This window comes from Pipistrellus hanaki, assembly GCF_964339955.1.
Source record: "Pipistrellus hanaki genome assembly, chromosome: 8".
Classification (NCBI taxonomy): Eukaryota; Metazoa; Chordata; class Mammalia; order Chiroptera; family Vespertilionidae; genus Pipistrellus; species Pipistrellus hanaki.
Window position 1 is genome coordinate 35,665,962 of NC_140510.1, and position 17,273 is coordinate 35,683,234.

Here is a 17,273-nt window from a genome sequence, read left to right on the forward strand (position 1 = left end):
TCCATGGTACCAGCCACCAATGGTGTTTCAGCATCGGCATGAATTGAAAGGTCAGGCAACAGCTGTGGGCACCTGTACCACGAGAAGAGGGCCAATTATTTTTTATTTTGAAATTTTAATATGAAATTTTCTAAACTAACTGCAAAGACTTTTTTGAGGTACTGAATATTCTTATAGATAAAAGGCATTTAACACTTCTTTTAATTTGTAAGTAAACAGTTATTAAAAACAATAGAAATTATAGTTTTGCTATTTGCTATAAATTTGGAAATATTTTAACTGTTTGAATCTATTTCTTTACCAGTAAAGCAAAGATAATTCCTACCTCTAGAATTTTGTGGGGATTTTTTTTTTAAGCTTCTGCCTTTTTGGTCATAAGAGAAAACGATACAAGTGTTGTATCATATTTTTCAGACTGAGAAAGACTGGAAAGAATGATGGAACCCTATCCCCCCATACTGATAAGGGTCAGGTAGTCCAGCTGACATTGCCACAACTCTTCCGTTGAGGAAGCTGGCATGAGGCATCAATAGCCTTTAAAAAAACAATTTTTTTAAACTTAAAACTTCTTCAAAATTGACTCACCCAGGCCATTGTGGTATATTGTGGAAGAGCCACACTCAAGGGGCCAAAGAGCTGCTTGTGCCTCGTGAGCCGTGGTTTGCCGACCACTGACCTAGTTGATACTCCAAGTTCTCTTCCCTCTTGCCTGATTTTCCTCTCCTTTTTAGTTCCTTGGTTTGGCTTGCCTAGTGCTAGATATAAACCACATGGGGAAAATAAATACTGATTAAGGAGAAGTTATCTCCTCTTCTGCCCCCCAAAATCTTCCAGTTCTTTAAACCATTTAGAAAATGGTTTCCCAGTTTTTCTTGAAACTTAGAATACAGACCTGAGCTTGAGTACAGACTGTGTGACTTGTTAGGGGTGTGACCTTTAGGCAGGTTATTTTGCTTCCTTGCTTCTGTATCCTCAACAGTGAAATGGGGATAATGTTAACTCAGTTTTGTCTTGAAGATTAAATTGTATATTTGTAAAGTGCTCAGCATTATCTGATTCATAGGAAATCTATCTATATATATAAAAAGCCAGCAATTGGAATGCTGTAATGACCAGAACAACTGGTCGCTATGATGCCCATGGCAGCTAGCAAACCGACCTGATCTGGGGGTGGGGTTGGCCAGCCAACCTCCCACAGCCCCTTCCCCCAGCCGGCTTGGCTGTCTTGGCCCTAATAGGTTCTGATCGGATTGGGCTAGTTACCGTATTTTCCCGTGTATAAGATGACCCCTTAATTTTACAGTTAAAACATAGGTTTAGGCCTATATTCGCTGTATAAGACTACCCCCCACTTCCGAGGCAACACCAGTTCTTTTTTTAATAGAACGCCTCTCTGACTCTGGCCAATCTGAGCAGGCTTTTTACTAGTACACAGTGTACATTCGATTGGGTTGGGCTGGCTGGACCCCATCTGTGCATGAATCCGTGCATGGGCCTCTAGTATTTTAATAAGATGGTTGCTGATGTTGCTCTTACAACTTTTCAAAGATGAGATGCAGGCCAGACTTCATATTTTAAATATTGGTTCAATTTTTTAAATCCTAGTAAACATTGGTTTCTTGTGTATAGTAAAAAAGACAAAAATCTAAAACAAATCAACAAACATAAACATGGGGTGGAACTCAAAGAGTTATCTGATTTTTTATTAATATAAACTTAATGGATATAGCAGAATGGGAATGGGGAAAGGATAATAGGGCAAGGGGAAAAGCCCAGGTCTTATGAATGGATGCTTGCCTCAAAGGCAATGTGAGGATGGGCAATTGGGGGATTCTGAATTGTACACCTTTCCACATGTTTTTAAATGAATGTGAATATTAAGTTAGAAGTTGTAAGGTGATTTGAAATGGGCAAAAAAAAAAAATGTTCCAGACATAAAAAGTATTTTTACAGTTTTCACTACATTCTCATAATGGACTCTCTGTTTTTGGTACTTTGTTTCAGAATTTTTGTTGTGAAATACTTTGGAACTGTTTACACTTTATCATGTTATTAGTTTTACATACTGTTCCAAAAATGTTAACTGTGTTGTGAAAAATAATTTTGTTTCCTGGGCTTAATTTTTTCTTTCAGCATTCCTCTAGTGGTTATAGTCATTGGGGATCCAGTTTATTATGCTGATGTTGGCCACATAATCTTCTTTCTTCTAATGTCTGGGGATCCTGCAGTGTTAAACCATGGAGATAAGTTGGTAGGGCAGTCTTAGGCTGCTCTCGAACTTACTGTGCTCTGCTTTGCTCTTATACACACTTCTGCTCCTCTTGTTCAGATAGGGTTGTGAGTATTTTTCTCCAGAGGTGGAAGATTGGGGGATCCAGTTGCTCTTGACCAGACACCGTCTCTACAGCACAACTAGTGATGCTAACATCACACAGCCTGTGTCCACTAAAGAGAGAGCCCCCCTTACTCAGGGATTATCCATTGGGAGAGTACATCATTCTGTGCTCCTGTATTCAAAATAAGTGTAGAAGTATATACAATAAGAACAGTGTAAGGCAGGGGTGGATGGGAGGGGGGTATGGTAAGAGATCAACTAAAGGACTTGTATGCATGCATATAAGCATAACCATAACACTGACAGTAAGTAGGGGTTGGTGAGGGCCTGTGCTTAGGAGGCAGGAGCGGGCAGGGCTGGGAGAGGTCAGTTGGGGAAAAGGAGACATATGGAATACTTTCAACAATAAATATTTTAAATTAAAAAAAAATAAAGAAAGAGGCTGTGTAAGGCCCCAAAATAGCAATTCCTTTAGATTTTCCACATGCTTGAGAAATTTATTTAGTATGGTGGTTAATGGGGAAGGCTGATGAAGCTTGATTTTAGATACATAAGACTAAATGGCCTTGGGGTTATTTTTTAAATTAAAAAACGGACTGCCTTCCCTGAGCACTGCAGATGCATATATTGCCTTAGTACAGCCACGGATCTAAGCGGGTGGTGTTCTGATGGGGCCTCCACGATATACCCTTCCTGGTGAGCAACCTGCCCTATCCTGCACCTCTGTCAGTGAGGCATGCGTTGACCCACCTTGCTCCATTTCCTAGCTTATTCTTAGGAGCACTTCGTTTCTTTGACCCAGTTGTGTCTCTAGCTCTAGAGAAATGGTAACACTACTAAGTTTTGGCCAGATAACATTTAACACGTGTCTGCATTTAGGTTAGAAGATCAGAGGTCAGTGTTCTGATAATCCAGAAGGATAATTGGGCTTGTGTCCACTGGTCTGGAGGAAAATTTGTATTTGTGTTGGTGGCAGAGCAGAGCACCACTGACGTTACTGCAGTTTGAAAAGCTCAGTGGTCTGTCTTCCTGACACTGTGTTATAAATCATGCCATTGTCTTAGTGCTTATTCTTCATCCACTTGGTTAGAAACGAGGTCAGTTATTTCTGGGGGGGAAATTGCTAATACTTAGACCTAATTAAAAGAATGCCCTTACCCATAGATTTTTCTCAGACTTCTTGAATAAAATGAAGGATGTTGGAGCACAAAGACAATCGAGATTGGCAGTTAGAAAGTAGGATGCATGAATTGAACAAAGTGTTACCTCTCCAGACTTGAATTTGCAATTTCTAATTATGTTATTATGCACAGTAATGCCAGTTGTTAGAAAGTGAGGTGGTAATCTCCCAGAAATGTAAGAAAATTCTAATTACTGTACTAATGCTATAGAAAGTGGTCATCCTCAATAGTAAGTTGCTGGCATTTTTTATGGACAGTATGTACAGTAATTTAGTATATTTTACATTCATGAATAATCAGTGTACACTAATCTTATATGTTTGCTTCCTAATTACTCTATTTTTAGCACTCCATCATTTCTCTTGCTACTACAGGAAGAGAATGCCCTAACTGCAGCGCAGGGCCTGCATCCATAGCACAGTGCCCAGTGTGCCAGCCCCAGTCAGCTCAGTTGCTTCTGCAGAGAAAGCAATCATCTCTACTGCCAGTAATGACAACCTTGTTGATTATACCAGCCACGGAATATTACTAATCATGCAAAATGCTCATTTTTGCCTTACAAATATGTTTTTATTCTTGGTAAACATGCATAATAGCAAGATAAATAAATAAATAAAATAAAGATAATGCATCCTCATTAAAGCCTGAATTCTATAGAGAAAAGGCACAAAAAAACCTCTATTTATAGATATTTTGTTTCCCTGAGCAACAGAAAATGCAGTTCTTATTCAACCAAACAGCAATGCCATGGAAAAACATAATCCTGCAGATGGTAATAGTCTCCATTTTTTTCATGAAAGTACCTCCAAGTTCAAGTCCATGGCTCACTTGAATCATGGAGTCCTTGACAGCATGCATGAGATTACATAGCTCTTCCTATATTGTCCCACACCCTGGACTGTGAACTGCTCTTGCCCCTTTGGGACCAGAACCTTGGCCAAACAAAAGCAGCCTGTACAGTGAAGCTGTGATTCCAGATTAGGTTTTTTTTCTGCTGGCCTTCTCCATCCAAGTGAACTACCAGACCTGAAACCTGGTGTGTCCAAACAGCGCCTAGCATTGACCTTCCTCTTGGTCTTCCTAGTTTCATTCTGATATCAGACATAAAACCTTAACCCACCTTTGATTTGTCTTCTTCCCCTGTCCCTGTGTCTAGTCCTTTATCAGGTCTTATTGACCTATTTGTTTGACTTATTTCTGAAAACTACAGTCTCAGTTCAATCCCCACTTCCATTTTTTCTGCTACTGAACTTTTGGGATAAGCTCCACGAAAGGGCTCCTGACCCCTCTTTTCTCCAGTCAGCCTAATATAGTATAGCTAACGAGGTCTTCCTGAAACAAAGGTGATGTTGTCATTCTCCCAGTCAGATATTTCCTTTGGAGCCTTGATGCCCATCAGACATCATACAAGGTCAAACTTCTTGGTCTAACCTGAAAGTCCAGCCATCCTTGCATTTCTCAGGATTAACCATTATCCCCCTTCAGGTCTCTGCTATTCACCTAAACCAGAATGATAATCATCTCTATTCATTCTTGCTGATTGTGTTCTTCACTCTGCCTCGAATCTTCTTCCCACTTCTTTACTCTTGGACTAGGACTTTGTACTCTTCCGGGCCTTGCTCAGTTATTTCTTTCACCAAGGTGTTCGTGATCTGCAGCAACCCCCTTCCTCCTGCACACATGTGCATGTACACACCATTTCCCACATTATTTGTGCCGCCTTTAATTACCTCAAGTGCTTTTTAACAGTGTCTTTATGGCCATATGTCATATTATTTACTGCTGATCTTCTTTCTAATAAGCATTAGCTTCTGATTCATTGTTCTGTTCTACATGGTACTAGGCATGGTGCCCCACACATAAATCAATAAATGGATTCGGAGATCTTGATTTTTAATATTCCCACTTATCTTTGTTTTTTCCTCTACAAAAGGCGTTTTATATTTTGTTAATATTTATAAAACTGTAGGAAGTAATGGTAATAAAAACTAATCTTTGACCAGTTATAATAAAAGTATTATTTTGTGGTTTAACCAATTTTATGAGGATTTTTTGGTAACAATTACTATGTTCGGTTTGTAAGCGGGGAAAGATATTCATTCTGCTTTTAATAGAGGTAGAATGTAGACATTCCTACCTTTTCATACTTTGTGATATCTATAAATCAATTTTGTGTGTTAAGTATATATTTTTTCTTTCTATTTTCAATAGGCTGTGGAAGTTTGTGTATTGATAAAGAAGTTGTAAGGGTTGACCTGTAAGAAGTGATTTTCATCCTTCTGTTAATTAGAAAAGGTTTCTCTAGGACAGTGGTCAGCAAACTCATTAGTCAGCAGAGCCGAATTATCAACAGTACAACAATTGAAATTCCTTTTGAGAGCCAAATTTAAAAATATAGTATATTTTATTGATTTTTTACAGGGAGGAAGGGAGAGGGATAGAGAACTAGAAACATCGATGAGAGAGAAACATCAACCAGCTGCCTCCTGTACACCCTCCACCAGGGATGTGCTTGCAACCAATGTACATGCCCTTGACCAGAATTGAACCTGGGACCCTTAAGTCCGCAGACTGATGCTCTATCCACTGAGCCAAACCAGTTTCTGCAAGGGCCAAAAATTTTTTAAAAATATATTTTATTGATTTTGTACAGAGAGGAAGGGAGAGAGATAGAGAGTTAGAAACATTGATGAGAGAGAGCCATCAATCAGCTGCCTCTTGCACATCCCCCACCGGGGATATGCCTGCAACCAAGGTACATGCCCTTGACCGGAATCAAACCCGGGACCCTTCAGTCCCCAAGCTGACGCTCTATCCGTTGAGCCAAACCGGTTTCGGCAAATTTTTTAAACTTAAACTTCTTCAAACACCACTTCCTCAAAATAGACTCACTCAGGCCATGGTATTCTGTGGAAGAGCCATATGAAGGGGCCAAAGAGCTGCATGTGGCTCGCGAGCCACAGTTTGCTGACAACGGCTCTAGGAGAACGTTTTAGACTCCAGTATTAGAGCGAAAGAAATTCAGAGAGATGTAGGGACGTAGGAGAGGGCATGGACCAATGGGAAGGTATTTATTTGTATTCGGAGCAGCTATGACAATCACTCCTTAAGAGCTATCTCATCATTCTTGTCAGCAGCTCTGTTTTGGACAGATGGACACCAGAGGGTTATGACAGAGGCCAAATCTCAATGCCCATCCTCCTTGCTTTTCCTCTGCTGCTTGAGGCTACCTGTACGTTAAGAGCCATTTGGTAGAGTTGTTTTGTTAGAGACTGAGAAGCTAGGAATATTTATAATAGCTACTAGACCTGGGCAGAGATGGGTTTTAGGTTGAACTTGGCAGGGACAGCAAGCATCCTCCAAACTCTCCAAGGGAGTCCTAGCTCACAGTCATCTGCCAACACTATCCCCTGGGGCCGGTTCCCTGACTGCTCCGCTAGTACCAGGGCCTCCTGAGCTTGGCCCTCAAGTGGGCTACTTCACTTCTGAGATGTGTAACCAAAAAAGGCTAACATTACCAATGAAAACTTTCACTTAATAAAACAATAAAACCCGTATGTTTATTGTTGCCACGCAGCTCTTCCTATTTGGCCTTCCTGGGTATCCAGTGTATTACTTAAAATGGATTGTTTTATTTCTGATTGCTATATGCCGGGTTGGTTTATGTGCTTCTGTTTCTCAGCATTCCACAGAGTCCGCAGGATTCAGAGCTGTGCTTAGTGCATCTTCGCAGATTCCTCCCTGTTCCCCTACAGTGTCCCAGCTTGAGGTTCTCATGCAGCAGCTGCTTGCATATCCTGCTGACATCCTTCCGCAGCACATGTCCAGCCAACTCAGCTAATGCAGTGAATGTGCCTCCATCGGTGAACTAGCTGTGCTCCAGGACTTGCCATTCCTGTCTTGCCCTCTGATGTTAGATGTTCTGTCAATGAGGCAGATTTAAGTCAGTGAAGGCAGAACCGACTTTCATTTTCTTTATTAAAAGGTGCCTGATTATTATTTCAATCTCCAAATTGTGTTGGCTTTGATTCATTTTCATGCTATCTTCTCACACAAGGTCAGCATCTGCTAGGTAAGGTTTTCTTGACTAATGCGGATTATGACCTTGATCTTTCTGCTTTTCAATATTCAGTATCTTTAAGGCTACAGGATCACTTATAGAATCACTCAGGTTTTCCAAAAAATGCATTTCAGGACCATATTGTTGGCATTAGTCAGGTTCTAAACAATATTTGTAAAGCTATAGTCCTGTAAAATATATATTTAATCCTGCTTACAGTCTCACTGAGGTTTTTCTGAAAGCTGAAAGCAATTAGTGAAATAAAATAGCATAAAATGGGAGCCATTTATATTTCACTTTATTTAACTACATTCATGATGAAGAATTGACCATCCATTTAAAAGAGTACACAAGCTTCAAGGTCTTAGGGAGTACATAAGAGCAATCATATTTTAGGAACCTTGATAATCCAGGTTGACTGATGATGGAAACTTTACCAGGTATCTTGATGGTTTCTGGAGATAAGGTACTGGACGACTCATTTGTGACCTCCAGGTCATTAAAACCCAGCTTGCTGCCATTATAGCTTAGAGTTCATAAGAACTCTGGTTCTAGTCTCTTCTGAGATTGATGTATCTTCCTAATCCTTGTGTGGGGATTCCCTCAAAGAGCTTTCAGAGATGCTAGCTATCATCCTCAACCTACTGCTCTATGCTGAAAGCCATAGTTTCATTTGTCGCTCAAATCCCTTTGAGCTTTAAAATTCTGTGACAGAATGCCTCACCTTCAATTCCTGCATCTGTTCTTTCCTTGACATCTTACCAGTCTCCAGGTTCCATCTGGTCTGCAGTTGAAGTGTCTTCTTATCACCTCTCAACATCAGCACTCTTCATTCTTCCTACTCACCTCACCTTCCAGGTGAGTCACTGCCATTGCTTTTGGCTGGACTTCTACCACCACCAGACTTCTCTCCAGTCCCTTAGCCCAGCTACTCTTTCAAACATAACCTTGGTACCCTTTAGACTCTAAAGTTTAGAGAAATACCAAAATGCACTTGGTGCAGTGGGAGGCAATAGGTGGTCCACAGAGTTGTGTTAACCTCACATGCTAATAGGTGCTGACGGTGATGCAGAAAGTTTGTTTACCTGTGGTACAGCCTCCACAGTGTGTTAGAGGAGGTTTGGGGAACAATAAAAGTAGACATTCATAAAAGCAAAGAATAGTAAGCTCTCTCTGTTTTAAAATAAACTTTTGGCACAAATCCTTGAGACTTTCTGCTCAGTGGTCTTCTATTTATATATTTTGAGAATGCCATGGTAATTCTTGGTAAGAAATGTTAAAGACTTGAGGCCTATTTTATATTTCTCTTAGCTTTGCTATTCACATCTGTTTTACCTAAATCCAGTTTGACCTCTGCTTGCTCATAGGAATTTCTCAATCTAATTAAAACTTTGAGCCAATACTTGTGAAGGAATTGGAAAAGCAACATTTGTCATATGATATAATCAGTATGCAAGTTGTGAACTATACTTGCTATGCTTCTGATATTTCATAGATGCATGTCAGCTCATGTAGGATATATGGTGAAAGGAATTTCAGTGCTTTAATTTTTGTTTCATGTTTAATTTGTAGCTGACGGTTACACTTTAGCTCCTTTTACCTCTAATTTCATCCTCCTAGGATTCAAAAATATTGGGATAGGTTATAAATAAACATTTTAATGGCCAATGAAAAGAACTTGGGACTAAAAGCAGGCCCTTTAGGGGTCCTGGTTGGTATGGCTCACTCACTTGGTTAGGCATCATTCCATACACCAAAAGGTCACTGGCTCAATTCTCAGTCAGGGCTCATGCCCAGGTTGCAGGCCGATCCCTAGTAGGGGCTTGCAAGAGGTAGCTGATCAATATTTCTCTGTCTCCCTTGCCCTTCCTCTCTAAAAATCAATTTAAAAAACATATTAAAAAAAGTAAGTCCTGCAGGTAGTTTTATAAATTTCTGTAAAGTGACATTATATTCTCATATGTAAAGTAATCTTTTATCAAATCATATTTACTTCATGAAGATGCACTTATAATTTTTTAATATGTGCTTTTGAAACTTCAGATTTTTATATTTCTCACTGAAATGTTCTGTTAAAATTTGGACAGTCTAAAGTATTTTAATACCTCCTATTTTTTAAATGGAAATTTTAGCAGCTGTTCAAAGCTTATAACTGTTTTTAATCACAAGCCAAAAAATGACATTTTAAATTAATTACTGACAGACTTAAAACATTATTCCTATAGTTAAGAAGAAATTATGATCTTTAACAAATTTATTACAAAATTTTCTATAAATATAAGGCAATCTTTATAAATGCAGTTAGGAAGCACTTTGTTTTATTATATTACTTCTGATATGTTATTTTGGGAGAATGATTCTCAACCTTTAGTGTGTCTGGGAATCACCTGGAGGGGGGTTGTACAGTGTGGAAAACAGATCGCTGTGCCCACCCCCAGCATCTCTGCTCAGTACGTCTATGGTGTTGCTGATTCTACTGTATCATACTCTTAGGACCACTGGTTAGGATTCTAGTAAATAGTGTTTTTTTTATGATTTTCAAATATAATGAGTTCAAGATACAATAGAACATAGAAAAGATAAGAAAGGTTTGCCATAGCTTTTATGTTCACAGAGTTACATTCAAACTGCCTTTTAGCCATATTCCCTTTCTTGCTGTCCTCAGGATATTGCATTTTACTTATTTTGATTTAAATGTATATAGTTTTGATAGTATGATGGTATTACTTGGTAAATGACCAAATGTACATTTACTAGTTTTTAAAAAATAATTTGCCCTAACTGATTTGGCTCAGTGGATAGAATGTTGGCCTGCGGACTGAAGGGTCCCAGGTTCGATTCCAGTCAAGGGCATGTACCTTGGTTGTGGGCACATCCCCAATAGGAGGTGTGCAGTAGGCAGCAGATCGGTGTTTCTGACTCTATCCCTCTCCCTTCCTCTTTCTTAAAAAAAAAAAAAAAAAAAAAATCAACAAAATATATTTTAAATAATTCAAGAGGTGGTAAATGGAGCATTGCAATGACTATTATACTATTAACTTTGCATCCTTGTTAGAAACAAAATACAAATAGGTTTCTATAAGTCCCTGATACATAGTGGGCACTCAGAACATGTTGGGTTGAGCAAATGAATGTACTGGTTGCCCATTTCCCCCCCAAGCTAATAATGGAGCTACTCCTTAAAAACTTAACTGATCTGACTTTGAATATCTGTGTGTTATCTGGTTAATCAACTTTTTTTCTTTGCTTCTTGTGCTTCTCTTTCTGACATACGGTTATCTCACTGATAATTTAGCCTTTCTACTAGAAAGAGTGGGAGACAAGTTAAACAAAATTAAGCCTTCACTTTTCTCTTACTTGTTATTAATATTTAATTATTTAATTAAAATATTTAATTACTGGAACAGTTAGTATTAACTTTAAAAACTTCATATTAGCACTTTGGGGATGATTTGGGTTCATAATTTAAACTGATTTTATGATCTTCTAAATATACATTTTTAAAAACTTAGCTAATCTGGAATATAAGTGTATGGCAAGTTAGATATTACTCTTACAAATCCACAGAAATTTGCAGTTCTTTATTATTGAATTCTAACCAAATTTGTTTTAGGATTCTGTTGCTTTGGTTGTGTGCTGCAATAGAAAGAACCCAGCTTTGGTAGTTCAGTTTGTTCACTAAATTCCACATATGAGTGAAATCACCAAGTAAAATAGAGACAGATACATAGAGAGCGGGCAAACAGCTCTGGTGGTAGGAGGTGTATGGAGGTTTTGAGAAAAAAAGAGAACTCATGGACATGACAAAAGTATGGTGATTGTATTGGGTGTGGGGAGTGGAAGAGAGCATAAAGGGGACAAATGGTGATTGGGGAGGGAGGGGGGGAGAGAAAGAAACCTACTTTGAAAACCAGCAGACCCATTAGCAAGACTGGGCAAGTTGTGTCCTGGCTCAGAGCCTCCAGTCCTCTATTGTGTGATCCTTGATGTTAAATAATCTTCCTCAGGGAGCTTCCAGGCTGCTGTGGCTGAGGAGATTGAAGAAAGCCCAGGAGCAATAGCTCCTGCTTTTATTTTTTTATGTATTGGTGTTACTCTCTATTTATTTAGAAAAAGAGGGGTAAGAAAATAATTGTAAGGTAATGAATTTGGAAAAACGCTTTAGATGAGCTTCAAGGTCCTTCCATTTCTAGAGTTCTGTGACAGTATTGTTTTTATTAGTCCTCAAGTATATGTTGTTACCACATAATCTAGCCACAAAAATGTTTAGACATGTGTTGGTGACCTTAGGCGTTTCTGACACAAGTGCTTCTTGACTAATCTTGTATTTGGTATGAGGGCTTCCTTAGCTTCTATATTTAATGCTATTTGTTTTATTATTTTTGAAATCTCAAGAATCTACATCATTATTTCTTCACAATTTTTACTTGACTATTTTTAAAATTTTAGTAAAACTTTATGAATTGCAACATTCTAAATCTCTGAAGAGAATAGAAAAGGAACACTAGAATAGACCTTTTCCCGATTTCCTCTGACCGAAGTGCTTATATGAAATGTTGCCAAGAAGTTTCTATAGATATAATCTGTATACTTTTAGGATGGGTGGGCCAGCCAACGCTGGTTAAAATATTTTATTTTTGACTAGGGAAGAAAAAGCAAAGATGTTTAATAAAATAATGACTAAGTTTGCTACCAGTACCATATTTAGTTTCTGATCATTGTTCAAGGTTATATTCTCTTTAGAGGATATATTCTTCTTCTTCTTCTTTTTTTTTAAAATATATTTTATTGATTTTTTTTATAGAGAGGAAGAGAGAGAGAGAGAGAGAGTTAGAAACATCGATGAGAGAGAATCATCGATCAGCTGCCTCTTGCACACCCCCTACTGGGGATGTGCCTGCAACCAAGGTACATGCCCTTGACCGGAATCGAACCCGGGACCCTTTAGTCCACAGGTCGACGCTCTATCCACTGAGCCAAACCAGTTTCGGCAAGAGGACATATTCTGGTGAGGTGTTGTCACACACTGTGTCATTAATAGCAGTATGGAATTGAGTGGCCTCCCTGGGCAACATAAAGCCTGTTCCATCCAGCCATAGACAGTTTTATTCTTTTTTCTTTTTTGCTTTGAAAGCCAAGGTAACATGTCCAGGACTTGAATGTTTTCATATCCTACACACAGTATTTATCACAATCCACATATTTTATTTTGCAGTGCTGCATATAGATCCTTTTGTATCATAAATACCAATACATACTATAAATGATTGATGCTATATTCCTTACTGAATCAGAATCCACAAGTTCAAGTCTGGAGAGAGATCTGTGTGTTTCTCAGTATTTTATCTGTGACTGGCTTCTGTGAAGGCATGAAGATGAGTTTAGGCTGTTAATAGGAGGGGCTTTGTTGTGATGTAATTTCAGTAGCTGCTCATGGCAGCTGTTAGTTTAAAGTAAATTGAAAACCAGCTGGTTTAAATATCACAGTGGTGAAGATCAGACTGTGAAACTGGGACTCAGCTATGGCAACATGAGACTATCCCAACTAACTCAGATGTGTTTCATCTGACACTCTCTCAGCTTGGTCCCTTGCTTAAATCGCGTCATTTGAAAAAAAACTCCCCTTTTGGGGTGAATGAATTGCAGGTCTTGACAGAGGAACAGGCTTTTGGCTTCTTGGTTTGTTCAGTATTTTTCAGTTCTTTTGTGACTATCGGGTTATTGAAGTTAACATTGATGTCTTCCTCAAACTTATTTGGTTTCTCTCACAGAAATCAAAAGAGCAGAGGAAATATATTGTCAAGAAATTAGTAAGAAAGTGATGCTTGGGGCTCGGGGTCCAGAGGCTGGCCGTCTTGAATGTGGATTACTAGGACAAATTCTCTAAATCTTTGTTGCCAGTTGAATGCTGCAGTGTAATGTGAGCCCAGAACTCTCTCCATGGTGAGCTGTCCTCTATTGAAAACTTCCTGGAGCCATCCCCAATAACAGACTTCCTCCACTTTGCTTATTACTATACTGGAGCACAGGGTGGGTGCTGCCTTTCTCCGTTAATAGGTACACCCAATTTTCTGCAAAACGAACATTTTATTCTTTAGACATTCCACATGAGAATGTAAACATGTAAAAATAGAAATAAAGATGCCAGTGAAGGAAAGTTAGAATCTACTGAACCTCCTAGACCAGTGGTCAGCAAACCGTGGCTCTTTGGCCTCTAGAGTGTGGCTCTTCCACAAAATACCATATGCGGGTGTGCATGTACAAAGCAATTGAAACTTCGTGGCCCATGCACAAATGTTGGTTTTCGGCCTGGGCTAGTCTATTTTGAAGAAATGGCGTTGGGACACTCAAGGGGTCCAAGAGCCGCTCACAAGCCATGGTTTGCTGACCACTGTCCTAGGCCTGTGGCTCTTTAGCCCCTTGAGTGTGGCTCTTCCACAAAATGCCACAGCCTGGGCAAGTCTATTTTGAAGAAGTGGCGCTAGAAGAAGTTTAAGTTTAAAAAGTTTGGCTCTCAAAAGAAATTTCAATTGTTGTACTGTTGATATTTGGCTCTGTTGACTAATGAGTTTGTCGACTACTGTCCCAGGCAATTGCTAACTCCCACTGACAATTCTTGCATGAGTTTTGCGAAAGCTTATCATTGATGTATAGGTAGGTACTATAGATCCAGATGCTCTCACAGTAGTAGTCTCAGAAAGAGCAGAAAATTGTTAAGCTTTAAAATGGGCAAATTAACCTTTAAAAGTGTTTTTTTTTCTATCATCTTCACCAAACATTAAATTAAATATCTTATTTATTATGATGCCTCTGATGTTAAAAAATGGTATATAACACTGTTATTCTTATTATTTGTGAGGGTAGATGTTTCCATGTGGACAGATGGTACTTTTGACAAAGCCTTTATAATTCTAGGAGGCTACTTGGGCATCAAAATTTTATATTCACACTATTACCTTAATTGCAGAGAGATTCCGCGTGGCTGTGGAAAGTCGTCCAACATGTGTTCTCTTTCTTTGCATTGCCAGAGCTCTAAATATTTATCAGCCATTACTTATTTATGCTCCGTAACACCATACTTTATTGCTGAGTGTTCTACCTTTCAGAGGGCATTAGGTAGTTCTCTGAGGTATCTAAGAGAAATATGAACATATCCTTATTAGTGAACTTCAAATCATAGTTTATGATAGTCCAGATTAATAAAGGCAGGTCCTTCTTTATACCCCATATACCCCCTCCTTCCTAGTTAAAATGACACAAAAATGCATATAGGGCACAATGTTTTAAACTCAAAGTACTTATTTTTGAGATTCAGTTATGTCACATAATTTAGATTCTGATAGCTTATGAATTTGTAACCATTTCAGTTTGATAGACTGAAGTTATCTTGAAACTATGAGTAAATGAAGCATTAAGAAAAAAAAAAGGAAAATAAAATTTTAAGAGATGTAAACATAGTTAATCTTTGAGATATTTTACCACACTATTTTAGAAACATAGGATGCTGCTTTTGATCTATTCATTAAATAAGGGCACAAATATATACTTTTTATTAGCAATAATAAAAAAGATTTCGTTAAAACGTGGAATAACCCATTCCTTTCATTTTCCTGCTCACTTAATCTGATCAGGTGATGTTTCAATATATTTTGATGTTATCAAAATCAAGACTAATAACAGTTTTCTAATCATAATTCTGATTCATTGGGTTTGATTAAAAGCAACAACAACATTTTAGTTATACACTAGATCTGCAGCTGATAATTTAGAAATACCATTGTGACCACATGGTAACACAGATGTGTTACCTTCTGCTAATGGAATGTAACTTCCTTGACTTGGGGTTATTTTCCTAAGATTTTCCTTTTAAGAAAGTCAAAACTCTCACCTGAAAAACAAGTTACCCAACTAGGAAGCTTGAGAATGAAATCTGGTCCTTTCTGACAGTTTTAGTGCCAGTGACTGAACAAAAGACTTCTGTAGGGAAGCAGTTTGCTCAGTGGTTCTTTGACTATGAGCCATCTAATATATTAAACATTTTTTAGTCAGCGCAGCAGTAGAGTGCCAGTCTCTGTTTTCAGCTGCTCGCATAGCAGAACCAGTTCTGTCAGCAGGCATTGTGTGAAATGCCCCAGCACATGTGTTACATGCCAAAGGAAATACAGACGTAGACAGGAGTTCTGGTTTCAAGTAACTTCATTCTAAATAGATGAGAGAATATTTTAAGGAGCCGATAAAAGTGGGTGAAAATGAACATTGTGTATTGTTAAGACTTTACCTAGATTAGTTGGGACTGGAGGAGTGAGTCATCCCCCCAAAAAGGGCAATTTCAGAACACACTGTGGAGTGCCTTCTTAAGGGTGAGACACAGCATGTGTGTGTGGAAGGAGATTTGGTGAAGCAGGAGGCAAAGAGCCTGTTGAAAGACAGGAGGTCGAGTGGCTGTGCTCAGGAAGTGGCAAGACTGTGGGGCTGAGCTCTGGCAGGAGTGGCAGAGGAGCCCATTCCACTTCCCCAGCCTCATACAGCTGATCGAAGATCTGAAAATGGCACCACCATACGGAGGCTATGTTGAGAGGGAACTACTGTTGGCCACAATTTAGAGACTAGCACATTACACTATTAATCTACCTTCATGGTCTCTCTACCATTCTTCTCAATTCTGTTTTTCCAAAAGACCACAAAGTATTCAGAGAAGACCTCTGTGAGCGAGTGAGTTGAGGGAGGCGCCCTGAAAGGAATGTGGGGGAGAGGGGTTATTCCAGTCTATAAAACCCATGTTAGAGTTTCTACTACCTAGCCAGTCATCACAGACTTTAGTGTTGATGGTTTTTTTTTTCTCTACATATTGTATTATGTCAATCAAAAGTCTACTTTTTGGTTAATTTGAGATACACAATTTTATTTGAATGCTACAACTTAACAAAATTGCCAGTGCTCCAAACAAATGTTTTGCTCTTTGGAAAAAATGAGTAAATTTGCTGTAACTAAAAAATAAGATGTACTGTTTATCTGATGAATAACCTTTGTTCAGTTTCACAATTACTGTTTATATTTATACTAGAGGCCCAGTGCACGAAATCATGTTCGGGTAGGGTCTCTAGGCCTAGCCTATGATCAGGGCCATCTTCCGCTCACTTGCTAGTCCCCAGTCCCTCCCCACTACCACCCACCCAGGTTCCCTGTGGTTCCCCATTCACCATCTGGCAAAAGGAGCCTACGGGCTGGGGGGAGGGACCGAGAGGTGGTCAATGCACCTCATAGCAACTGGTCAATCAGTCATTCTGGTCATTACACTGTTATGGTAGTTGGCCTTTTATTATATAGGATGAGAGAGAGAGAGAGAAAGAGAGAGAGAGATACACACACAGATATAGACAGCCTGAGACCAGTTAGGAAGACATTTTCAAAGTGAAGCATTTCTGTCTTGCCACTTTATTTTTGTTCAGACTTTTATACAGAAAACATGTATTTACCTTTCATCTGGTTATGACATGTCACTTCAATTTTTCAAGTGAAATAGGAGCATATGTAAATGTAAGCTAGTCAAAATAGATTCCCACTCTGAATCAGACCCATTAAGTGTTTTAAAGAATCCTGAATAGAGCATATTTAATCATAAAAATGGGTAGTACTAAAGTCAATAGTAATGAATTATGTCTTAATTTTTAAAAATGTTATGATGCATCTGTTTGGA

The 17,273-nt window shown here is 38.8% G+C and overlaps 1 protein-coding gene across 7 annotated transcripts in view; it reads left to right on the forward strand.

The window, feature by feature from the left end:
• PKP4 (plakophilin 4) overlaps positions 1-17,273 on the forward strand; it is a 222,868-nt gene that overhangs the window by 44,753 nt on the left and 160,842 nt on the right. Inside the window, exon 2 of one of the 7 annotated variants that reach the window (XM_084891452.1) lies at positions 8,349-8,434. The exons of the other annotated variants lie outside the window; for them this stretch is intronic. The gene's annotated coding sequence lies outside the window, so the exon portion shown is untranslated. The remainder of the gene's footprint in view (positions 1-8,348; positions 8,435-17,273) is intronic. 7 annotated transcript variants of the gene reach the window in all.